At 37.6% G+C, this 26,156-nt stretch overlaps 1 protein-coding gene and 1 non-coding gene across 5 annotated transcripts in view; both read left to right on the forward strand.

Annotated features, from left to right (window-relative positions):
- Positions 1 to 26,156, forward strand: part of PPP1R9A (protein phosphatase 1 regulatory subunit 9A) — a 390,175-nt gene that overhangs the window by 172,739 nt on the left and 191,280 nt on the right. The window lies entirely within an intron of this gene.
- On the forward strand, positions 19,239 to 19,379 carry LOC115898536. The gene has a single exon (XR_004058248.1). It is a non-coding gene; the product is annotated as a U4 spliceosomal RNA (small nuclear RNA).

The raw sequence follows: 26,156 nt of genomic DNA on the forward strand, positions 1-26,156 counted from the left end.
GGGCAAAGGATATGAACAGACATTTCTCAAAAGAAGACATTCATACAGCCAACAGACACATGAAAAAATGCTCATCATCACTCGCCATCAGAGAAATGCAAATCAAAACCACAATGAGATACCATCTCACACCAGTTAGAATGGCAATCATTAAGATGTCAGGAAACAACAGGTGTTGGAGAGGATGTGGAGAAATAGGAACACTTTTACACTGTTGGTGGGATTGTAAACTAGTTCAACCATTATGGAAAAGAGTATGGCAATTCCTCAAGGATCTAGAACTAGATGTACCATATGACCCAGCCATCCCACTACTGGGTATATAACCAAAGGATTATAAATCATGCTGCTATAAAGACACATGCACACGTATGTTTATTGCTGGCACTATTCACAATAGCAAAGACTTGGAATCAACTCAAATGTCCATCAGTGACGGATTAAGAAAATGTGGCACATATACACTATGGAATACTATGCAGCCATAAAAAAGGATGAGTTTGCATCCTTTGTAGGGACATGGATGCAGCTGGAAACCATCATTCTTAGCAAGCTATCACAAGAAGAGAAAACCAAACACCGCATGTTCTCACTCATAGGTGGGAACTGAACAATGAGATCACTTGGACTCGGGAAGGGGAACATCACACACCGGGGCCTATCATGGGGGGGGTGGGGGAGGGATTGCATTGGGAGTTATACCTGATATAAATGACGAATTGATGGGTGCTGACGAGTTGATGGGTGCAGCACACCAACATGGCACAAGTATACATATGTAAGAAACCGGCACAAGTATACATATGTAACAAACCTGCACATTGTGCACATGTACCCTAGAACTTAAAGTATAATAATAAAAAAATAAAATAAAAAATAAAAAGGAAAATTATATTTCTTATACAGATTCAAGAGTGAATCCCGTTAAAGTATTTCTTTCAGGTATAATATGAGGGAACTGTAGAGGAGGAAAAAATAATTTTTCCTATATCCTCTGCATTGTTAGCTGGGACCCGTGCCCCCGCCATAACAAAGACAGATTAACAGGAAAAAACAAAAAAACAGAAGTTTATTAATATGTACACCTCTTGTATACAAGGGAGGTATGTAAGAAATAATGGTAAATCTCAAAGAGATAGCTTAGGATTCAGATTTAAATATCATCTTCTGAAAAGGAAGAAAGATTGTGTGTGAGACCAGTTGTGGGGAGGTGACCAGGAAAAGCATGGTGAAGAGTAAGGTTTGTTATGCAGATTTGAGTCAGTGCCTTCTCCATTGATAAGAGTCTCTTATGATTTAGTAATTCTTCATTTCCTGCCACAAAGAGGGAGATACTCTTACAAATGGAGCTTTTCTCCATAGATCTAAGTTTTCCTTACAAAAGAGTATCTTCTACTCTGTTTTTAGAGCTTCTCATGTGTCTGCTGCTTCTCAAAATAATCAGTATGCAAAAGAGGCATGTTTTGGGGTGACATTCTGGTCTCCTACAGTCATATTTTTGGGTGGCATGTTCTGGTTTCCTACAGAACCAAGTAGATGCTATAACAGGTTCAGAGAAGTCAGAATAGTAGAGATTTAGATGAGATAAAGAAATATCCAGATGACTTGCAAATGGAACAGAACTATTTTTCCATATGGGGTAAGATGTCAATTAAAACATTATCAGGCAGGTCAATTTACCTATCTGCCTGTTAACTATAGTTTACAAAGAATTGAGAAAAAGAGTAGAATCAATTAATTCAAAAGCGTATGCAGCTTCATCTATTCCTAACAAAGCTTAAAATCAAGACCTGAATGGATCAAACTTTCCATGTAATTTAACCACATCCCAGAAAAAAAAGCTTAAGGATATTTGTAGTAACACAAAAATAGCCAGCAGTAACAGGGTAAAATTCACAATATTTGACATTCATTCAGAAATTTCCAGGCATGCAAAGAGGCAGGGACTTTAAAAAGAGCATAACAAGGTGAAACATCAATCAAAATTGACCCTGAAATGACAGAAATGAAAGAATTAGTATACAGGTATATTAAAATAGTTATTTTAACTGTGTTCCATATGTTTTGAGGTGCTAAAGAAATATGTACTAGGAAGAGATATGGAAACTATGAAAAAGGTCCAAATCAAACTTCTAGAGATAAGCACTATAATGAAAAATGAGATGAAAAAATGTACTGGATGGAATTAACTGTGCATTAGACAGTGAACAAATGAAGATAAGTGAAATTTAAGATACAGCTATAGAAACTTTCCAAAATGAAACAGAGAGAATAAAAATGACTGGGGAAGAACTCCCTGAAAGGTGCATTAGTAAACCGTGAGATAACTTAAGTGGCCAAATATGTAGTGACATCAGCAGGAATGGTGGGATAAGGTGCTTTGGGAATCCTCCTCTTCATAAAAGCAATACTGGCAAAATGGTCAGTCACCTTTTTTCAGAATTTTGGAAATTAACCAAAGTCTTGCTACAATTATGAAGCATTTAAGGAAAATGACTATAATAAGCTCTGTAAGACAGCAAATTTAGTGGGATTTAAATTTGCTCTATTACCTTTACCTTCTCCCCTCCCACAGCAAACTTCTCAGTGCCATGATAGCCTTGAAACCAACAGCTGAAATCATGGTGAAAACACCACCTTGGCAGCCACTGCAGGGGGCTTCTAGTATTGAATTGCCTTAGAAATCCCGTTTTCATCGAATTGTCATTATTTGACCTGTATGGTGATTGTCTGGATAACCCCGCTTACAAAGATTATTTTTATTTGACCCAACTCAGTGCAAACAGGTTTTTTTGCAGAGGAGGTGGAAAGAGGGGTGTTTGTCATAAATACTTGCTTTACGTTTCTGCTGTCTTAGTGGTAGTTAGTAGTTAAAACAAAAAATAGGGCTAACCAAAAAACTTAATAGGAGAAGCTGGGGAATTAGATGTTCATATGGGGTTTGAAGGAAGCTCTGACACATTCTTGGGAATTTACACGACTTACGTGCATGTGTAGAGCTGTGAGCATGCTTGGGAAACACCTAAGATGGCCGTAAACTCTCACCTTAAGCTGACCTTGAGACTCTGTATAAGCCAGAAGTGGAGGCTAAGGCAGAGTTGTCTGCTGCGTGGTGCACGTTGAAAGTGTAGGGGGTAGAGGCCTGGTGTGATGGCTGATTCCTGTAATCCCAGCACTTTGGGAGGCCAAGTCAGGAGAATTGCTAGAGGCTTGGAGTGGGAGACCACCAACCTGGGCAACATAGCGAGACCCCGTCTATACAAAAAAATTTAAAATTAGCAGGGAATGGGGGTGTGTGCCTGTAATTCCAGCTACCTGGGAGGCTGAGGTGGGAGGATGGCTTGAGCCCTGAAGTTTGAGGGTACAGTGAGCTATGATCATGCCACTGCACCCCAGCCTCGGTGATCCTGTCTCTTAAAAAAAAAAATGTAGGGTGGAAGGGATTTCTTTTCTTACCCATTGCAAGGTTCATGGCTGAGATCCCATAACAAAAGACATATTAACAAGAGAAAAGCATATATATTTATTTAGTATATATTTTATGTGACATAGGAGCCTTCAGGAATGAAGACCCAGAGAAACAGGTAAATCTGTGTATTTTTATGGACAGTCATGTAGAACTATGATTGGGGGACAAAAGGGTATGATCTAATGGTAATAAACTAGGGAACTCAGCAATGTCTAGTTTTTCAGATTCTTCTTCATGTCCCTGTGTGACATTTCTTGCCCCCGGTATAGGGCAAGACACCTGTCACGTTAACGTTCTTCAACGGAGAAGGGAGAGAGAAGGTTACACGGTAACCTAGGTCTTATGGCCTGTTTCAGGGAAGAATGTGAGTAGGGGAAGGTGCAAGTGGCCTCTTCCTTCTGCTCTTTCCTCAACTTCCAAGGTGCCATATTTTGGGGTAGCATGTCTTGAACTTTGTCAAAAGTGTCCCTTAACACTTCAGAGCTCTGCTGCAAAGACTAGGAAACATAGTGGTTCCAGGTAGTTCCAGCTAAGCTAATCAAGCAGAGACTTCAGAGGCTCCATACCACAAGGAATATAGACTTTATTGTAGAAGTCTCTAAGCAAACAATCTCAACCACCTCCACGATAACAAACAGCAGCAAGAAATATATTTGTAATTGGGTTGCAAAAAGTAGATGAGGAATAAAAAAATATTTGAAGAAATGATGCTGAAAAATTTCTGAATTTGATGAAAACACTAAGTTCACAGATCCAGGGAGTTCAATGAACCCAACCACAAGAAAAATGAAAACAACACTAAGTTGCAATCGTAATCACATTGCTTAAAATCAGTGAATATGAGACATTTTGAAAGTAGCCAGAGACAAAGGGAACATTGCAGAGAAAGGAATAAAAATAAAGACGACAGCAGATTTCTTATCAGGAAAATTGTATGCTAGAAAACAAGGCAAAGACGTATTTTTAAGTTCTTAAAAAATTGTTCATACTTAGGTAGCATGTATATACCATAGGCATCAGTTTATTAAAATAGAAAAGAACACGTGTTACCACTCACCAGTGAGCTAACACAAAATTTAATGCCTATGTTGAAAGAAAAGTTTAGGGAAAAATTCTGAGTTATTGGATGTAGACAGAGAAGTTAGTCTGTTACTGTTTACATAAGGATTATGTACCTAAGGGCAGAGAACAATTAGAAGGACATGATGAAGTAAAAATTAACTTTAGTAGTGAAATCTTGAAAAAATAGGCTAAACATCACTAAGAAATTATTTTTGCCAAGTTTATTCTTTACACATTTTTATTATAAAGAATTTTGAACACAGAACTTATAGTATGACAACTTGAGTACCCACCATTTAGCTTTGTAAAATTTTAATGTTTTTTCATGCTTGCTTTGTACTTTTCTATTTAAAGAAATATAATATTACAGACTTAGATTTCCACAGTGTTCACTCCCTAATATAAAATCATCTTGTAGCCCTTCCCAGAAGTAATCACTCTTTTGAATTTGGTGCTTTTAGTTACAAGCATTTTATATTCTTTTAAAACATATTGTACTTGTTATAAATGGTGTCAGATAAATATGCTCTTTGTTGAAGTTTTCTATTTTGAGATGTGTCTTTATTGATACATGAGCCATAGCCCACTTAGTTGTATTCTGTATAGTTAGTGCATGTATTCTATTCTATGAATAGTACAGAATTTGTAATCATTTTCTTGTTATAGACATTAAGATTGTTTATAATTCATCACCATCGCAAACCATGCTGCAGTGTGTATCCTTATGCATGTTTACATAGGCACATGAGCAAGTGTTTCTCTGTGTTGCGTGTCTCCGTGTGAACTAGCCAGGTTTTAGGTTCGTATAATACCTTTACTGTTAGTGTCTGTTGTCGCATTACTTATCATTGGGCCATACCCACCCTCACATAATTTACTAGTTCCTGTTTTTCCACATTCTCACCCATACTCAGTCTCTCTAATGGATGTAAAATGGAATTCATTGTTTTAATTTATATTGCTGATTACTACTAAAGTAGGACCCTATGTCATGTGTTTATTAACCATTAGATTTTCCTTTTCTGTGAATGATGTGTTTATATCTTACCCCCATTTTTTGTTTGATTTTTATTTCTCTTATTTATATGAATTTGAGATCTGTCTCATAAAAAAAGTAAAAAAGAGATGAGATCCCACTCTGTCGCCCAGGCTAATCCAAACTTCTGGACTTAAGCAATCCTGCCATCTCGCCCTCTCAAAGTGCTAGGATTACAGGCATGAGCCACTGTGCTCAGCAAAAAAGAAAAAAAATGTTTTGTTTTGTTTTTTTGAATTTTACTCCGTTGCCCAGGCTGGAGTGTAGAGGCAAGGTCTCGGCTCACTGCAACCTCTGTCTGTCGGGTTCAAGCGATTCTCCTGCCTCAGCTTCCTGAGTAGCTGGGATTACAGACGCTCACCACAATGCCTGGCTAATTTTTGTATTTTTAGTAGAGACAGGGTTTCGCCATATTGGCCAGGCTGGTCTCCAACTCCTGATCTCAAGTGATCCACCTGCCTTGGCCTCTCAAAGTGCTGAGATCACAGGCAAGAGCCACTGCACCCCGCCCAAAAATATTGTGAATACCATTTTATTAGTCTATTCTCTCAGTTTATAACTTGTATTTTCACTTGGTGTATGTTTCCTTATAATATAGGAGTTTTAAATTTTAATACTGTCATAATGATTAATATTTGATTTCTTTTTGTTTTAAAAATCTTCCTAAGACCATAAACATTTTCTTGTGTAATTTCATCTAGAGGTTTTAAGAGTTTGGTTTTCAGTTTGTCTTCAATACACTAATCCACTTGGAATTTATTTTCTGTATGATGTGAGGTAGGGATATAATTTAATGTGTCTTTTTTCTTTTTTTAAATTTTATTTTATGTAAGTAACCAATTCCTCTCCCCACAATTTTTTCCAAAATAATATTAAAATGTAAAATAGTTCTAAATTTGTAGGAATCCTGCAAAGATAGTACAGAGAATTCCTATATACTCCACACCCAGTTTCCTCAATTGTTAACATCTTATGTTAGCATAGTTTTTGAATAGACGGTAGTACATATTGCTCTGCATATTTTAGAAGTGGTTTTTATTTTTACAAAGAAACTTTAGGAAATTTTAGCTTAGGATTTTTATCTCTTAACACATATTTTATAGGTAGTTTAAATCAAAACAGGGTGATTGTGTCATAAATTTTGACACAAATATAAATAAGTGTTTTACCTAAAAAAGATTTGGGGTGACTGTGTCATCAGTTTTGACACAAATATAAATAAGTGTTTTACCTGAAAAAGATTTGGGGAAGAATCTTAACTTGGCAAATTATGTTTTAGTCTGTTGCCTTTTTATTTTCAAAATATCTTGAATTTCTTTGCAACATTTACAACTATAGAGTTTGTTGATTACTAACTAAGGGGCCTTTGTAGTTAGTTCTAAATTCTAGAATGGGGAAACAGGGAATAAAGATTTTTCTTAAAACTTACTCCTAGTTTTGCTGCACTAGGCCAAGCATTTTTTTGTTTACTTTTATTATTTTCTACTGCACGTCACTAATAAAATATATACACTAAAATTTGGAGATTCAAAAGGGGGCATGTAATACTCATATATGAAATTTAGCCCAAGATCAGTGAAAATCACATCAAGGAAGATAGTGAACATAACTTATAAAGTGGTTGCTAGTTTAGACAAGTCAGTGAAATTCATGAAAATGCTATTTTGGTTCAGAAAAGAGAGTTTAGGTCAGGAGCAAGTGGCTCACACTTGTAATCCTAGCACTTTGGGAGGCTGTGGAGGGAGGATCTCCTGAGCCCTGGAGTTTGAGACCAGCCTGAGCAACATAGTGAGACACTGTCTCAAAAAATAAGACAAGTAAATAAAAAATGGATTTTCGTAAACAAAAAAAAAAAAAAAAAGAGAGAGAGAGAGAAAGCCAAAAGCATAAGGCCAACCCATTATACTGAGAGTTCAAATTATGGTAATTTCATTCTGAGAAACCACCTAACACAGTTATTGTAGTTGTGCTACGATTGTGAATCTACCTTCTGTAATAGTTGCTCACTCTTTAAGACACAGAAATAAACATAATTTAGATGTGGCTCTATAGCACTCAGATGTTTAGTTTTATCCCATGAGAATTGCTAACCCGTTTTAGATTTCTCTTTCTCTAATCAAATAGTCTCAATGTTTTGTATAAAGATAAATACTTCAGTTTTAAGAATTGTAGCTCATTAGAAATATTAGTCTCGGTAATTTTAAACTACAAATAAAGTACATTTTCTTCATTCACAGTACTATGGAATCTCTAATATGGGCCAGTGTTTTTGCTGGGTCATAGGGCCTAATACTTGAAGAACTCACTCTGATGGGGAAAAAGTGAAACATGATGAAATATTGATAGTAAAAGGATAGATGTCTACATTTAACCTTGAAGGATAAGTAGTTTTTTGGATGGATGAGAGGAATCACTGGCCGGGCGCACTGGCTTGCGCATGTAATCCTAGCACTTTGGGAGGCTGAGGCCAGTAGATCACAAGGTCAGGAGTTCAAGACCAGCCTAGCCAAGATGGTGAAACCTTGTCTCTACTAAAACTACAGAAATTAGCTGGGTGCAGTGGCAGGCTTCTATAATCCCAGCTACTCAGGAGGCAGAGGCAGGAAAATCTCTTGAACCTGGACGGCAGAGGTTGCAGTGAGCTGAGATCGTGCCACTGCACTCCAGCCTAGGTGACAGAGTAAGACTCCATCTCAAAAAAAAAAAAAAAAAAAAAAAAAAAAAAAAAAAAATCATGAAAGGGAATTCTGTTCATTTTAAGTAGTTTGAGATCTTGAGATTTCTGGAGATACCAATAAGAGTGTGTCAGAGAGAAGATGGGAAATAAGAATTTTAAAAAATAAAATCTTGCAAGATACACTATATTGTTTGAGCTTTATTCTGCAGCTTATAAGAAAAAGAAATGTTGGCTCTTTAATCAAATAGAATCCTAATAAACAATTTGGTATGATTAGAGTGGTGCCTGAATAGTAGCTGAGAATTGGGATGTAATAGTCAATATAATTTCTCAGTGAGAAGAGCATTCATCATGTTGGAGAAGAGGAAAGAAACTCAAGCTTTTAAAGAAGGTGAAATATATTGGACCTCAACCTCTGATTTAAGATATATGGTGGTATATATTTTTTAAGGACCATGGTGTTCTGTATTATGTGCTTTCTAACTTTGAATTTGGAAAGTTTCACTGAAGTTTGTGGCACTGGTAAAACCACCATGCAATCAGGGCAGCTTAAAGATAGTAGAGGAAAAATCACACCCGTGATTGCAAATGCTTGTGTTAACTGAATATTGTTTTAGAAGTTGGAAGTTTGAGAAGCCTATCGAACAATATTTCTTTTCTCTGACTAATTCTGAACTACTTGAGAGGTAAGACAAAAGTTAGAGTTGTAGAGATCAAAGTATCCAGTTAAATACTAGGTAGAAGGTTGTTACACAGGCCCAGTTTGTTATAACTAAGGGAGCAGCCAGACAAGTAAATCACTTTTGCCTTGGGTGATGTGAGTAAGTGGGAGGACCTGGAGGCGTACACTAATGGATACCTCTTCCCTTGAAAAATAAAACTGGGAAAAGGTGATTCCTTGTCTTTTAGTCAGTAGTTACTGCTGAGACTGGAAAACATTAATGCAGTGATAATTTGCTACTCTCAAACAGCAGATTTATTGTAGGTACAGTTTTGGAATTTCAAAGCTGAACGTGATCTTGGAGGTCATTTACTTAACTCCCCTCATTTTTACAGATGAGGAAAATGTGGGCCTAAAAAGGTCAACTTACTTAAGATAATACAAGCAGGAAGAGCAGATCTTCTGAGTCACCATGCCAACGTCTATTTATAAGTAGGAATGCTAATGCATTGCTTTTTCAATAGAAAATTAAGTGAAATTTCTCATTTCTGTTTTCTCATATAGAACACCAAAATATGACAATCTTAAAGACAATAAAGCAAATTAGTACTCCAGCTACTTTACAATGACTACTACCACTTTTACACATTTCTTTTCAAATGCTTTTTAATGCATACAATTTATATGTGAAGTATAACTGCAGTGTCCAAATTGGAATACAAGAGGGCTCCATCTCTTTCATGTGAAAGGACTCATTTTGCTGCTTGTCTTTTTCATAGAGAACCATTCTGAAAGAATACAAGGTAAATATATCAAGAATACTCTGTATCTGGAATTTTTTTCTAACATGAGCTTTGAATAACTGTGTGAATGTGTATTTCTTTCCTTGAATCTAAAATAAGATTAGATCAGATATGGCAAATATGTTTCTTTTGTCCTTCCCTTAAATTGATCGCATAGTTAACTGCTTTGGAGATTCTGGGAAGATGGCGGCACTTGCCTCACATTCTTCACCTGGATAGTCCAACACAGAAAGAGGGCGTGCCATGCCTTGTGGTTCTTTCCATCCCTACTTAGGTAATTGCTCAGATCCTCTTGGGTTATAACATTCTGCAATTGTGTATTTTAGAAGCTAATTTTTTTTTTTCTGAATTAAACTAACATAATATTACTGAGTTTTACATAAAGTTTTATTCTTTAGACTAATCGATATGCTAGAAACATCTGTACATGTAACTCAGGGAACTAGTTCTTCTGTTGTCATATGATGACAGATTATTCCACACAAACACACATACTAAAAATGTCATTGTGAACTAAGCTCAGAAAACTTCAACTGAAGCATGGTATTATTATTATTATTATTATTATTCTCAGCATGAGCAGTAATTTTCCAGACCCTCAGCCAAATGTCTGAAAGAAGATAAAGTACAATGGACTTTCCTATGACACAGTCTGAAAATTAAAATCAAAGTGTCCTAGTAACTAAGCTGTCTTAAATGGGAAGTGAGATCTTAGATTCCCTTTGTTATTAAGGGTCAAGTCTTTGGTGGTTTTTAGTATTTAAGGTCAACACTCACTCATCCTTTTTTTGAGGGGTCAATGACAGCTTAACTGCAAAGCATAGTTTCAGTTTACTGCCTGGCAAATACAAGCTTATTACATTAAAAAGAAAACTGAACCTGATTTTATTTTGCATTTGAAATTTATAGAATACAAGATATTTTTGTATCATAGGCTCATCATTGTAAACATCAGTTATCACTATGTAAATGAACACTGGAAGTGCTATTAAAATATATTTTAAGTTAATATATAGACAAATTTGCTTTTTTTTTTTTTTTTTTTTTTTTTTTTTTTTTTTTTTGAGACGGAGTCTTGCTCTGCCGCCCAGGCTGGAGTGCAGTGGCCGACTCTCAGCTCACTGCAAGCTCCGCCTCCCGGGTTGACGCCATTCTTCTGTCTCAGCCTCCCGAGTAGCTAGGACTACAGGCGCCCGCCTCGTCGCCCGGCTAGTTTTTTGTATTTTTTAGTAGAGACGGGGTTTCACCGTATTAGCCAGGATGGTCTCGATCTCCTTGACCTCGTGATCCGCCCGTCTCGGCCTCCCAAAGTGCTGGGATTACAGGCTTGAGCCACCGCGCCCGGCGACAAATTTGCTTTTATAGTGTATGGAAAACTTATGCCCATTGATCATTCATGGTTTTGTAATGAATTTTTTTTTTTTTTTTTTTGAGACGGAGTCTCGCTGTATCGCCCAGGCTGGAGTGCAGTGGCGCGATCTCGGCTCACTGCAAGCTCCTCCTCCTGGGTTCCCGCCATTCTCCTGCCTCAGCCTCCGAGTAGCTGGGACTACAGGCGCCCACCACGTCGCCCGGCTAGTTTTTTGTATTTTTAGTAGAGACGGGGTTTCACCGTGTTAGCCAGGAGGGTCTCGATCTCCTGACCTCGTGATCCACCCGCCTCGGCCTCCCAAAGTGCTGGGATTACAGGCTTGAGCCACCGCGCCCGGCCAGTAATGAATGTTTTTAAGATAACATTTACCAAAGCTCTATATTTTAATAATCCAGAAAACTATAAAGAAAATAAAAAATCATCCAGGCGCAATGACTCAAGCCTGTAATCTCGGCACTTTGGGAGGCCAAGGTAGGCGGATCACCTGAGGTCAGGAGTTTGTGACCAGCCTGGTCAACATAGTGAAGCACCATCTCTACTAAAAATACACAAATTAGCCAGGTGTGGTGGTGCACACCTATAATCCCAGCTACTTGGGAGGCTGAGGCAGGAGACTCGCTTGAACCCAAGAGCCAGAGGTTACAGTAAGCCGAGATCACCCCATTGCACTCCAGCCTGGGCAATAGAGTGAGACTCCATCTCAAAAAAAGAAAAGGAAAAATGTCATTCATAATCTTAGCATTCAGAAATTATGATGTCTATATGTATTTACATAATTGGGATCATGTATGTACATAGTTATATAGTTTTGTAATCTTTTCACATACCAAATATTTGAATATTTTCTGTGTCACTGAATAATCTTATAGAACATGATTTTTAGGATACATCTATAAGAATCAGTATATCTCATCGTATCAATGTACCATTTTTTTTAACCCTTCCTTTTTGACATTTATATTGCTTCCAAGTTTTTGCTCTTTTGAATTTTTATTTTCTTCTTTACGTTCTGTTGGACTTGATGTTTTTTTCCCTTTTTAAAGTAATGTTGTGATTAATGTCAGTGTGCAGAAATATTTCTGTATATCTGTGATTTCATTAAACTGTTAGAATCTATTAGGTCAGCTGATACTAAAGTTTTCAATATTTTTGTCACCCAGAAAGTTATGCCTGTTTAAATTTTATTCACAGTGTATTAGAGTGAATTAATTTGTCTGTCTCTTTGCCTTGTTTTAAGTTTTTTTTTTTTTTTTTGAGACCGAGTCTTGCTCTGTCACCCAGGCTGGAGTACAGTGGCACAATCTCACCTCATTGCAACCTCTGCCTACCGAGTTCAAGTGATTCCTCTGCCTCAGTCTCCCGAGTAGCTGGGATTACAAGCACATGACACCACGCCCAGCTAATTTTTGTGTTTTTAGTAGAGATGGGGTTTTGCTCTGTTGGCTAGGCTGGTCTTGAACTCCTGACCTCAAGTTATCTGCCTGTCTTGGCCTTCCAGAGTGCTGGGATTAGAGGCGTTAGCCACCATGACCAGCCTTAAATCTTTGCAGATGAAAAATTACTTATGTAATTTAATTTGCATTTCTTTAGTTACTGGTAAGTTTGAATCTCCACCCCCTTCAATTTATGGCCCTTTGCAGTTGTGGGGTTGAGGGGCATATGTTGTTTATTCTATGTAGGGGTGCTTATTTTAGTTTTGGCATTTGGTGCTTTTAATAATGCTTTTTTTTTTTTTTTTTCCTAAAGCTGTGTGGCATGGAGAGAAAAGCATGGATTTTTAATTCATGGACTTATATTTTGTTGTCACTTTTGTATTTTCTGTGTGTCTTTGGGCCAACTGTCTGTCATCTGTGAGCCTGAAGTTGACTGATCTGCCAAAAAAGATGATTATGAGATTTAAATGAGACACCTATCCCAGAAGAATCACTCAATGGTAGCTACACTTCTCCTTTTCCTCACCTCCTCATTATCACCTACCTGTCATTTCTCTCTTTAGGCATTTTTGAACAGAATTGAAGGAAAATGACATTCAAGTCTGTTATTTGCCTGTAAACAGAGTGGGTACAATCTCACTGACCACCGGGTAGTCACTGTTGAAATCTTTTCAATTCTTATGATGACAGCTGATGGATATACTTTTACAATATATATAGTGAGAAAGGAGTGGAAAGAGAGCCAGCATTGGAACAGGCCCAGCCATCAGAGGAGCAGCTCTTTCTTCTCTGTGTCTTATAACACATACTCTTTTTTTTTTTTTTTTTTTTTTTTTTGGTTAAGGACTAGTTCTCTGTGTTGCATTTTTATGCCAACTGTAGCTGCTGCCAGAATCTTGGATGCCCTAAATACCAGTGATTACAGTGGAAGCCAGCAGGGTGGACCAGACAGTGAAAAAGATTCCTTTGCTCATGTTGCCAGCTTATCTGAAATTTTAAACAGCTGTTTGAATGAATGAAGTACATATTCAAGGGAGTTACAGAACTTCCAGAAAAACTGCTTTTATCAGGCAGTCTCCCTGCAAGCATCTATTGAGTAGATCCTCTGTGAGGCACAATTCCAGATTTTGGAGATACAATGGGAGTAAGACACTAGTCCTGTGCTGAAGATGGCAGATTTAAACAGTAAAATAGCATTAACAGATGAAAGGCAGGATGTAAGTACTAAAGGACTACAGGTGTTCCAGTCAAGAGGATAGTCACCTAATGTTGGAGGATATTGTCATAGGGAAGTTCCAAGATATTCAAGAAATTGAGACCTATAATTTGGAAGTGGTTTTGTTTTCTTCCAAAGTGAGAGAGTGAGGCTTAATTCTCTTCTGTATTAAACTGTGTTTCTATAATTGCTTTGTCTATGTCAGGGTGACTTGTAAGAAGCAAATGGACATTTGAGTACAACTACACTTTTGTTTAAGACATATGGCATATGTATTTACCTTCCCGATATCAGTACGGCAGGTGGAGATGACATGCCGTGACCACAAGTTTTGGGAGACTTGAGTTCTTATACATGGGATGATTTTTTGTTTTGTTTTGTTTTCTTTCTTTCTTTCTTTTTTTTTTTTTTTTGGCTTGAGAGAGGACAGGCAACAACAGATGGAGTTTCTCAGGATAGACCACCATGACTAGAATGCAAAACTGTAAAAGTGACTGCTGTATTTTAATCAGCAAATCTGCCACAGTTGTGGGACATTAAAGCCTTAACTGACCCTACTACATCACCTAAAGATAGATGTTGCACTCAAGGCTGCAAAGGGAGCCAACCATTTTTATATATTTACATATTTAAATCCATTCTCCAGCAACAATTGAAATACTTATAAGCATTTTAATTCTTCCTGCCAGCTCTATATTTCAATCTGAGAACCCAAATAATACACTTTCATCCACATCAGTAAAGCTAATTACCCTTGACTGTACCCTTTCTAATACAGTTTTATTTTAGCATTTCAAAATACATTTAAAAAGTAAATTATGAGTTCTTCCAAACTAGATTCTCTACTCAGTCACATTAAAATGATCAAAAACCGGAAACATTATAAATTTTTTTGCCAGGAACAACCTAATCCACCAAAAGGAGAGTAAAAATCTTTTTTTATATTGTCTACCATATGATACAAAAATTAATTTTGGTACTATTAATAAATGTTCCTTTTTTGGTAATACTTGATTCCTGACATAAATAATCATTAAGTCTATGTTATTAGGTCATGTCTTCTAGAATACAACCTCAACTGTGCATAAGACTTCTTTGTTTTGAAGTTATAAATTTTATTATTATCCTTTTGTGAGTTTTTGCCTCTCACAGGTCACTTTTCTTTTGTTCAGAAGTGGTTCTCATTTAAGGTACCAACTTTATATGTTTCACTGACAATTATTAAAGGCCCATTGCTTCTAAAACATTGTACTGTGAACATTAAGTGATAGAAAGATAAGGCTCCAAAGTAGCTGACTTTATTTGAATAAAAACTGTGGTCACAGATAAATACAATATATAACATAATGTAATAAATCTTAGGAGAGACCGAAAAATATTAAAGACAGCTTAGCAAACATACAACAAAATAGTAACAATTTTTGGATGATAGGGTGAGTGAAAGGAAGAGTAGTGCTAGGTAAAGACTGGCCATGTGTGCTAGAGCCAGATCTTAGAGGACTTTGGATGTCTTTCTGCATGTTTGAACTATATTCTCCAGGTAATATGGAGAAACTTAGGAGGCTTTTTTATGCCCTTCTCCATCTCCATTAGAAAGTAATACTTGCTCATTATACAGAATTTAGAAAGTACAAAAAGTATGTAAAAGAAATGTAAAATCATTCATAAGTTCATTCTCTCTCTTCTGGCACCCTACTCCATCCCATCTTCCAGTGCTGTTTCCTGACCCACAGTGATGTGATTAGAGCCATGCTTTAGGAATGGCACCTAGATGTGGTGTATCATAAGTTGCAGGATAACTTATTAGGAATCTTACTATGCAGAGGGAACAGGAAGGAGTGAGTAGAACAAGAATCCTTTTAAAGATAGAAACAGGCTGGGTGCGGTGGCTCACGCCTGTAATCCCAACACTTTGGGAGGCCAAGGCAGGTGGATCATTTGAGGTCAGGAGTTTGAGACCAGCTTGGCCAACATGGTGAAATTCTGTCTCTACTAAAAATACAAAAATTAGCCAGGCATGGTGGCACATGCCTGTAATCCCAGCTACTTGGGAGGCTGAGGCAGGAGAATCGCTTGAACCTGGGAGGCGGAGGTTGCAGTGAGCTGAAATCACGTTACTGCACTCCAGCCTGGGCGACAGAGGGAGACTTCGTCCCCCGCAAAAAGAAAAAAGATAGGAACAAAAGGCGATTTTTACTGATTTCATGTGGGTGTATAGGAGGAAAAGAGGAAGTTCTATTGTGTGATTGACTGCCCTTTCAAGCCTATGTGGCCAAAAGGATCCTGTTGTCCTCAAACATGAGAAACCTTACTGAAGACAGGATGGGAGACACTATAATTTTGTTTTGGGATACTTTAAATTTGAGGTGCTACCAAGGCATTTAACTGGTCCAGAAGTATGAACCATCTGTACAGAATCAGGAACCCAGGTAGGAGGTGCAGATGATTGCTGCATTTTCTTTTTTGCTTACAGAGCATTCACCTATTTATTACCAGTTTTTCTAGTGTGTTCTTTCATGTGGACAGTTTCTGAGGCTGTGGTGACAACTGATTTAAGAAGCATATTTACAAAACCATCAGTTCTATTAAAAGATGTATGAGGTCAAAGTTAGTATGATTCAAGGTCAGTGATCCCCAGATTTGACCATTAATCCTATACTAACGGAAGTGGTGGCAGCATTTACTTCAAAAACACTAAGAATAATGAGATAACACTGTCCTCGTCATATTTTAACAAAGATAGTCTATTATCTTGTTTCCTGTAAAGGATTTCCACCCTTTCAGTTTTTCCAATAAGTAAGGGAACATGAGATAGATACCATTTGTAGATTTAGCTGTATATTGACATTTTCAGTCATGATCCAGAATTGGTCAGTTACAGTTGACTGTAGTTCTTGGAGAAGTCTAAATGGAAGGGACAATCTGTTTATAAGGAAACAGAGTCTTTCCTGCTATTTAAGGGTAACATGATTATTTTTTAACATGGATCACAGCTGCCCCAAATGCAGTAAAGATTTTTTGTGAGTCTAGTCTTAGGTTTACAAGCTCAGCCTTGTACCACAGCATCAGTGTCCTCATGTATATATGCATTCCCTAACAATTAGTTGTTTGTGCTTCAGTCTTGTTTTGAAGGTTCTTTTTTTTTTTTTTTTCAACCATGTGATGTCTGGCCTCAGCTTGAAGAATTTAAAAATTAAGCATATTTTATTCTTGACCTTTACAGAAATTAAAATTTTTGGTTGTACTGTGTAGGTCTAGATATCGTTGCTAAAACAGTTTTTTAGACCTCTGTCAGCACTTGAAGCTGTTTGAGATTGTAGAAAATTGTGCAACCTTTGTTTTATTATTTGACTCTTAATAGATAATGCTAAGCCTCAAGTATGAATTCTGTTTATATGAGACCAGCACATTGTGGAAATAGAGTATTTTAGATAGGCCTTTACAATGCATGTATTTTACATAATTTCACCCTAAAAATGTAACATGTATTTGGCAAAGGAAGGGCTTTTGTTGCTGTCATTCTCCCTCATGTTCCTCTTGTGCCTGACTGACTGCAGGAGAAACTTTAGTTCTCAGGACCTTGGTTTGCTCATGGCCTTTGAGATTGATGCTGCCTTTCCTCTTTTTGCTTTTGTTGCAAGGACAGTGCAATCATATTCTTGCCTTCCTTCTGCTGTTACACAAATGATGGCCCCCTCACCAGGATCACTTCAAGAAAAATCTCTTAGTATTCTGAGAGGGCCTAGACTCCCACTAAGTCTTCCAAAAGGACTGAAGATAGAGGTTTCCTAGAGCTCCTGGCTCCTCTCTTTCTTTTTAGTTCTGGTTCTCTCTAATCTTCTTCGTAAACTCCCATTCTCTGAAAGACAAATGCTTTTAGGGACTCTGCATGGCATGTGGATTTTACTCACAAAAACTGTGTCCCAGAGCTCCTCTACCTATTTTTGTACCATCTCTTCCCATTCATTCACTGCTGTATGTATCCTTGTCCATGTTGGCTTACTTCCTGTCCTGTTACTGTGTTCTTCTGTCTTATTCCTACCTTGCACATGCTACTGTTCGTCTCAGAATGCCTTCCACACATACCCCCCACCCCGCCTTATTATTTGCTCACTCTAACCATTGCTGGCTGAAGTCTTTGCTTTCAGGGTTACTTGGGAAATCCTTTCTTGCTCACCTCTCCTCCCAGGTAGGCTTAGATGTCTCTACTGTGTGCTCCCGTAGTATGGCCCACATCCCTTTATTACAGCCCTTATGTTGGTTACAATGACAGGTCTGAGATTAATAAAGTATTTTTTTTTCTTTTTTTTTTCTGTCACCCAGTCTGGATTGCAGTGGTGCAGTCTTCTCACTGCAACCGCCTCCCAGATTCAAGCGATTCTCCTGCCTCAGCCTCCTGAGTAGCTGGGATTACAGGCATCTGCCACCATGCCCAGCTGATTTTTTTGTATTTTTAGTAGAGAAGGGGTGTCACCATGTTGGCCAGGCTGGTCCTGAATTCCTGATCTCAGGTGATCTGCCTACCTCAGCCTCCCAAAGTGCTGGGATTACAGGTATGAGCCACCATGCCTGGCCTAATAAGGTATTTTCAATACTGAGCATAGTACCAGCCAGTGAGCTGGTGCTTAATAAGGATTTGAAGTAAGAATCAATGGCTCAAAAGGAGAGAAAGTGTGAAGGATAATTTCTGTATCTGTGGTCAGCATTCACAGGCTCAGTAGTTGGAGAAACCTATATTCCCTGGTTTGACTTTTTCAGTATCTCTTAAGTGCTACTGTTCTTTTAGTCTCTAAATCAAAACCATTTCATATCGACATATGATCCATACATATGTATATATGTATGTGTATATTTGAAACCAAAAGTTTTGAAATACAATATGTCCTCTTACTACTTATAATGAATGCTGATGTTTTTCTATTCTATCCTTTTTATTTTCTTTTCTCAATGTTCTTCATGACCTATTAGATTGATTCACAACCTCTTTAGGTCACAGTCAGCACTTTGCAAACTACTGCTGTAAATTTTTTTGTGAGGTAAATTTTTCTGTGAGAAAAGGTACTGCTGTACCTTTTCTGTGAGGAAGAGTTGAACTGTTGATGTATCAGTCAAGGTCAACCAAAGAAGCACTGCCAGTAGAAGATACATTTTAAGAGATTTACCACAAGGAATTGGTTTATGCTCATGTGGAGTCTGGGTATGAAGGTCTGAAATCTGTAGGGCAGGCAGTGAATATGGGAGGCTGGAAGCCTCAAGCACAAGTTGAAGCTGCTGTCACAGGCAGAATTTCTTTTATCTTCAGGAAACTTCAGCTCTGCTCTTCAGGCCTTTCTACTGATTCAATCAGGCCCACCCAGATTATTTAGGATAATTCCCCTTGCTTAAAGTCAACTGATTTTGAACTTTAATCACATCTACAGAATACCTTCAAAGTGACACTTGGATTAATGTTTGATTAAATAACTGGAAACTATAGCCTAGTCATGTTGACATATGGAAAGATCATCATAGCTTTGTGCAGTGGCAGTATCGCAGCAAATGAGGTTTATCCTAGATGTGATTATAGCTAATTGAAAACTTTTCCCAATACCCCGCCGTGATGACTTACAATATAGTCAGCATTGACATTTTTTGGCAGTCTCTATGGAGACTGAATAAAAATAAATGTAAAAAAAAAGAAAAAAGAGACTATCATAGTACTGTGAAGAGCCTGATCATCAACCATTTTTATGTAAGGAATAGGAATCCATTTTAGTTTGCCAATCACTTTATATCACATTCCTTTTCTCCTCTGTACTAATGTTAACCTTCTTGAGATCCTCACCCACTTGTTTGGCCTCATCCATGTTTTGGCATTCTCTTCCACTACCCTGGGTAAATGTATGTACGGTTCCTGGGAGTGTTGCAGAGGTCCTTGTGTTGAGAGCCCCGTTGACTTTAGCCCACAGTTGTTTCTGATGACCTCCTTGAACGAACAGTTAAGTTCCTTTCAAGGCTGTTTCATTCTGTTTCCAGGTAAAATTTGGGGCTTGAGGTACTCTTCCCAAGGTACCCAAGACCTCAGAGTTTAGTGTTTGCTTCTCATGATACTCTTTACCCCACCCTCCCTTCCATTCAGAGGTCTAGTCACCCCGGGGGATTTTCATGGGAGAGTGTAAACTTCTGTACTGGAGAAGCTTAAAATCTTTCTTTCCATTTTTGTGCTCAAAAGAAGCTCTCAGACCCTCTTTGGTGTGCCTGGCATCCCCTTATCCCCATTTCTCCTCTGTAATCTCACTGCGTGTGCACACACAAACACCTTGTATTGGTCCTCTCCATCTGTTTTCTTATTTAGACAATTTAGACTAATTTTCCTCTATGGGCTTTTAGAAGCACAGTGCTGGCAGTTGTAGTTTTATAAAAGAAGCAGGAAGGACTAACTGCTGAGACACATGCTAAAACAAAAATTGATTTACTAACTTAACTTGCTGCATCTGTACAAGAGTATTTACTTCTTGGAATGAGAAATCAGTTATTTCAGCTAGGAGATTGTCCATTCCCCCAAAATGGGTGCCAATTGGGTTAATGAGTTAAATGTTTCTGTGATGAGGACACCTGTCCAGTTTCCAATTTATTTCATGCTGGTCACCAGTTGTCAGTTAGCAAAACATGTCTCCAGTTTAAAACTCTGGCTGAACTGAAAGAGGACATTGCTAATTTCTCATGGATATGTTTAATTGTTTACAATAAATTGAAAAATACTGAGGAAAACATGAACATCAGTGGAATTTCCCAGTTCTCTGTTAAAAAACTCGCTAATTTAGGTTTAATTATCTTAGAATTTGTCCAAATTCAGGATGAGTTAAGTTTACATTTATGAAGGATTTTTTTTTTCCCTGATTACTTTAATGGCATAAACTATTTTTACAGGGAGAACTTATTTTTAAGGCTTCTCCAGGCAATACTATACATTGAAATTTATTAAAAGTCAGTGATAAACAATGTATAGTAACCAGTAAGTCACAAATTGAAGATGGAAAAAAAGACTAACCATTGTTTGAAAATGTTCAGTCTCACTAGAATAAAAATGAAAATTAAAATAAAAAAATACTTTTCAAGTATTTTAACAACACATATTTGCTGATAAATGGTACCAATGATTGAATTCTGTGTTGTCGAAAGCAAGAGATTTAATCTTATTTCATTAATATTTCTATATATGTGACCTTAGTAAAACTGTACTTATCTTGACATATTCTTTCACTAAAAATCTTCATATATATGAAAATTTAACTTTTCATATATATGTACTACATATATATTTTACTTATATGTGTGTGTGTGCGCGCGTGTGTGTATGTGTGTGCATGTGTGTATATATAAAACTTTCCACAAAGGCAACCTTAGCTATTTTAAATTTGAGGAGTTTTCTGGCTGGGCATGGTGGCTCATGCCTGTAATCCCAGAACTTTGGGAGGCCGAGGTGGGAGGATTGTTTGAGCCTGGGAGTTTGAGAGTAGCCTGGGCAACATAGCAAGACCCTGTCTCTATTAAAAATAAATAAATAGTTTAAAAATTTAAAGAGTTTGCATCCTCTATATTTGAGGTGGTTGGTGCTATTGATAATACACAAATGCATACTTGATTTTATCATAGACTTTTGTATATGTTTGAATATGAATATGTTGGGGATACAACAATTTACTCCAAATAATATAAGAAGAATACTATGGAGATATGAATTGAGAGTACTTAGTAAGCAGTGTAAGTTGTGTTTTCCAGTATCTTCACCACATACTTCTGAAGTCTATTTTGCTCACCCCTTCTTTTGTCCTTAGATAAGAACTGGTTCTGAAAACTATCCCTCTTTGTATTGCATAAGGGAAGAAATACATGAGAGGTAGGTAATATGGAAGATATGATTGACGCCACTATAAGCAGCCATGCCTGGGTTCCCACAGCCCTGTGTGAGGAAAAGCTGGGAAGAAGATCTAGAACCACCTAGGATGGAAGGTGGTATTCAGTCCCCTCCCTGAGGCCCCGTAGGGTTTTGGAACTGAGCTTACAGCAGAAGAACAGACAATAGGGCCTTGACTTGAGATTAATGCTTTTGACATGGCCTGGGGTTCTTTGTGTGATTTATTGTCACTAATGTTTTCCCTTAAAATGAGGTGAAAGGTTCTTAGTTATATTCATCTCTTGGCCCAAATCTTGTGTTTTTAAAGCAAGATAGGATCTTTGCAATCCATAGTAATAGTGAGCAAGTGATTCTTTTAGATGGTAGCCTGGTTAACATAGGCTAGTTTATATTGCACTACTAAATGATCCCAATATCTTCTAACAGATGTTTATTTCTCACTGATGTTAAATGTCCATGTTAGGTCAAAGGGAAGCTCCTTGTATTCAGTATAGTCATTAAGGTACTTAAACTTGTAGAGGGTCCATTTCCATCATATATGCTTTCCAGATTCCAGAAATACAAGAAGAAAAAAACACTGAAAGGTCTTGCCTCCGCAGTAAAATGGCTCAGTGACACACACCACCTCTGCTCAGAACCCACTGGCGAGAATTATTTACATAGCCCCACCCCAAGGCAAGAAAGGGTAAAGAAAGAAAATACCCTTCGCACCCAGAAGAAGAACTGGAAATACTGCTTAGCAGCACTAACATCTTCATAGATAGATTGTTTACCTTTCTTTGGGCTAGCTCACATGGATTACAGAAGTGAGCTTACTGTTTATATGAACAAATATAAATTGACCTTTACTTTCTCTTTTTTTCCTGTATTTTGCAAGAAAAAACTTACTTTTATGATTTTTACATGTATTAATCTTTACATTTCCTTTTCCTCCTTTTTGTACATTACTGCTGAATTCAGAGTTTGAGTCATTATGTGGATTTGTGGTTGTGAAGGAGAGCATCTGGCCTATTAATGCCCTCAAATGGGGTATCCCTCAGAAACCTTTCCTTGCAAAAGTAGCTTATGGATATTATCTTTTACCTGGGTAGGGGGGTCTCAGCTGCCTTGCTGACCCATATTTAGTGGAGGGCAGTAAACTAAGTGTTTTGGTTTGGCATTTATAATGCTTATTAGATGATTTAGATATGAGAATGAAACTAGCAGAGTTGTAAAATTAACTAAAAGCTTAACTATCTAAAAAACATAATAATATCATCTAGATAGAAATATGGGTCCCAGATGATCCATTCCTCAAATGCTCAATAGGATTGTGTATTTATGTGGCAGTATTAAAAAATGTGGAACAGATGACTTGCTATAAATAAGCTACAACTTAGAATTCATGCTTTTAGTTAACTTACCATCAAATGTAGGTGTGAATAGTTGAAGACTTGTCATCAGAGAGACACATAGTGATAAGAATTTTGATTAGGTTTCAGAGTCGAGATTGACCCTAGAATCTAGCAGCCTGGGTATCAGAATTGGTCCTGGCTTCTTGCACATAAAAGCCTGATCTCAGAAAGACTCAGTGAGTTGGCCAAGCCCACAGAGTACGGCAGCACAAGTTCTCATTGACCACTGCCTTACATGTGGGCCCCGTGCAGTTGCCCCTCAGTATTCTTTCCTACTGCAGTCCTAGCTAGGTTGGCTTTTTCTTTTCTAAGCTAGGAGTTTAAGTATGGAAGTAATGATATTATACTTATGAAATGCTTTAACTTGTCAGAAATGTCTTTGTAGCTTGTAGGTGTTGTAAATCTGTGGTCTTACTTCTACTTACTTGTAAGGAAGTCATATTCCAGACTATCCTTTTCAAATACCAAAAAGTTCAGTTTTGCAGACAGAGAATATCCTGTTTGAAGGACTTTGTGATGCCTCATTTTATGAGTCAACATTGGTAGGCCACAGTACCCAGATATGTGGGTAAACATTATTCTGGAGTCTATGAAGTATCTTTTAGATGAGATGAACATTTAAAGCAGTGGGCTAAAGTGGATGCCTTCCTTCATGTGGATTGGCCTCATCAAATTCATTGAAGACCTTCATAGAACTGACTTCTATCAAACAAGAGGGGATTCTGCCAGCAGACTGCCTTTGAACTTGAACTGCAACATTAGTTCTTCCCTGGGTCTCCGCCCTGCAGGCCTACCCTGCACATTTTGGATTTGCTAGTCCCTACCGTCATATGAGACAATTCCTTAAAATAAATCAATTTTAATATAAATATATATAGTATATATAAAAAACATATACACATATCTTATTAATTCTGTTTTTCTAGAAAACTTTGACAAAGGTGGACTTCCTTGTGTTGCCATTTGAACTAGCATGCTCTCTATCTCCCAGTATGTAGGGTATGTTGTGTTTTTTTTAACTTCTTCTTTTTTTTTTTTTTTTTGAGACAGAATCTCGCTCAGTTGCCCAGGCTGGAGTCTGAAGTGCAGTGGCGCGATCTTGGCTAACTGCAAGCTCCGCCTCCCGGGTTCACGCCATTCTTCTGTCTCAGCCTCCAGAGTAGCTGGGACTACAGGCACCCGCCACCACGCCAGGCTAATTTTTTTGTATTTTTAGTAGAGACGGGATTTCACCGTGTTAGCCAGGATGTTCTCAATCTCCTGACCTCGTGATCCGCCCGCCTCGGCCTCCCAAAGTGCAAGGATTACAGGCCTGAGCCACAGCGCCCGGCCCAACTTCTTGTTCTTTAGTAATCTATGGAAACACTAAAATATGAAAAACCGTGGGAACTCTCTTTACCCTTTTCTGCCTTACTCCCTAGATTGGTTGGTAAAGGGAGATAATTTGTGTCAAGTGTCATATTGTCTATAATTTAAAGTACTTTAGCATATATAACATACTATTCATGGGAGTGACTTTGTTTTAGGACCCTTTAGCTTTCTAGGTATTTCAATCATGAATCCACACACTAGGATTAGTAAGTTATTATTTGAAAGACGCTGATTAGAAGCCTGCACCCAGATATTGGTACTTTAAATCTACACAAGACAGGGTATTAATGCTAAGTATGTTACAAATAATTGGTGAAATGAATGATGTTGAAGATACATGGGTTAGCCTTAGACATATTTTATGTAACTAGACTTTGGGTCAGGCGAGGGTGGCAAATTAACAACTTTTGGAGTAATACCTAACTAGTACTCCATTTGATCCTATTTTGTGGTGTGTAAGATTCTGGTGAGTGATCCACTTAGAATGTTAAATGCATCCTACTACAGAATGTAGTTGCAACTGCTTTAAGTAAACCTTTCACATGGGCTACTTTTCAAAATGACTTTAAGGACAGAAATCTGGGATTTTACAGAGTTTTATGAGATAGGCCTATGAATCTGTTTTTTGCACCTTCCAGTTAAGCAATGTTTTTACATGCAGCAGAATTTAGTTTGAAATTTCTTTTCATTGTAACATACTCCTTATGTTATAAGATTGTAGAGGAATAGGCTATAAAGCCCTCAGCTGTTTAGATCTTTGGAGACTACCAGTGTTTACCCTAAATTGTCTGATGATTATAAACTCCAGTTTGGCTTACTCCTAACATACTCCCGGGCACACACTGGGCAATCAATACACTAGATAATTCTTCCTATTGTCGATCAGTGAACTAGCCTTAATTTGGGGGAAGAAAAGGAAAGTTGAGATTATACATTGCTCTGAAGCTATTAGAATTCTCCTTTGTGAGGATTGCCAAAGTGGTTTTTGGAATGTTAATATGTGGCTATCTTCTCCATGCTTATTGTTAGTTTCAATTTAGAGCTTATTTTGCAGAGCCACTGAAATCATGTGAAGGTGAGTCAGGGTTCTGCCAAGGAAGCTTGTGATGAGTGTAGCCTGTTTGTGGAACCATGTGAATGTTTGGCTTATATCCAGTAGTACACTTTGCCAAGCCATCATCTGAAACTCAGCGTGCTAGGACCTGGAACATTTTTCATCTTTGATGTGTCAGGAAGATTTTACAGAACCTGGGCCATAGCCTGAACTGAGACCTTGTGGAAGCATCGTAGGAGATTCCTTCCAGTCAGTATTTCAAGAAAATGCTGAATTTATTTAGACCTGAACTGATTAAAGAAAATGTGTCATAAAGAAGTGAAGGAAATAAGTCTTTTTCTTATTGTTGAAAATGTATTGCTGCTGTTTTGAAAAAGTGTTGCAGTTTAAACTACTGAAAATGTATATAAGATAATGATTCTAGTTGAAATCTTATAACAAGCTAATTTTTACTTTATTTGCTTTTCATAGCCTTGGGTTGTTCATTCAGAAATGTCCTTGCTAACTGTGTTTGTAAACTTGTTACCCCTGAAAGCCTGTCTCTGCTGTGAAGCAGTGGATGAGGTCTTGTTTTGTTTCCTTTGATCCAGGAACCAGAATATCGCTTGTTGGCTCTGAAACAAGAAGTCTTAAATTTAAACATCCTTTGTTTACTTTTCTTAGTGACATAAAACAGGAACAATGTGAAGGTGCTTGAACTACAAAAATACA

The sequence above is a fragment of the Rhinopithecus roxellana genome, chromosome 6, assembly GCF_007565055.1.
Source record: "Rhinopithecus roxellana isolate Shanxi Qingling chromosome 6, ASM756505v1, whole genome shotgun sequence".
NCBI classification, from domain to species: Eukaryota; Metazoa; Chordata; class Mammalia; order Primates; family Cercopithecidae; genus Rhinopithecus; species Rhinopithecus roxellana.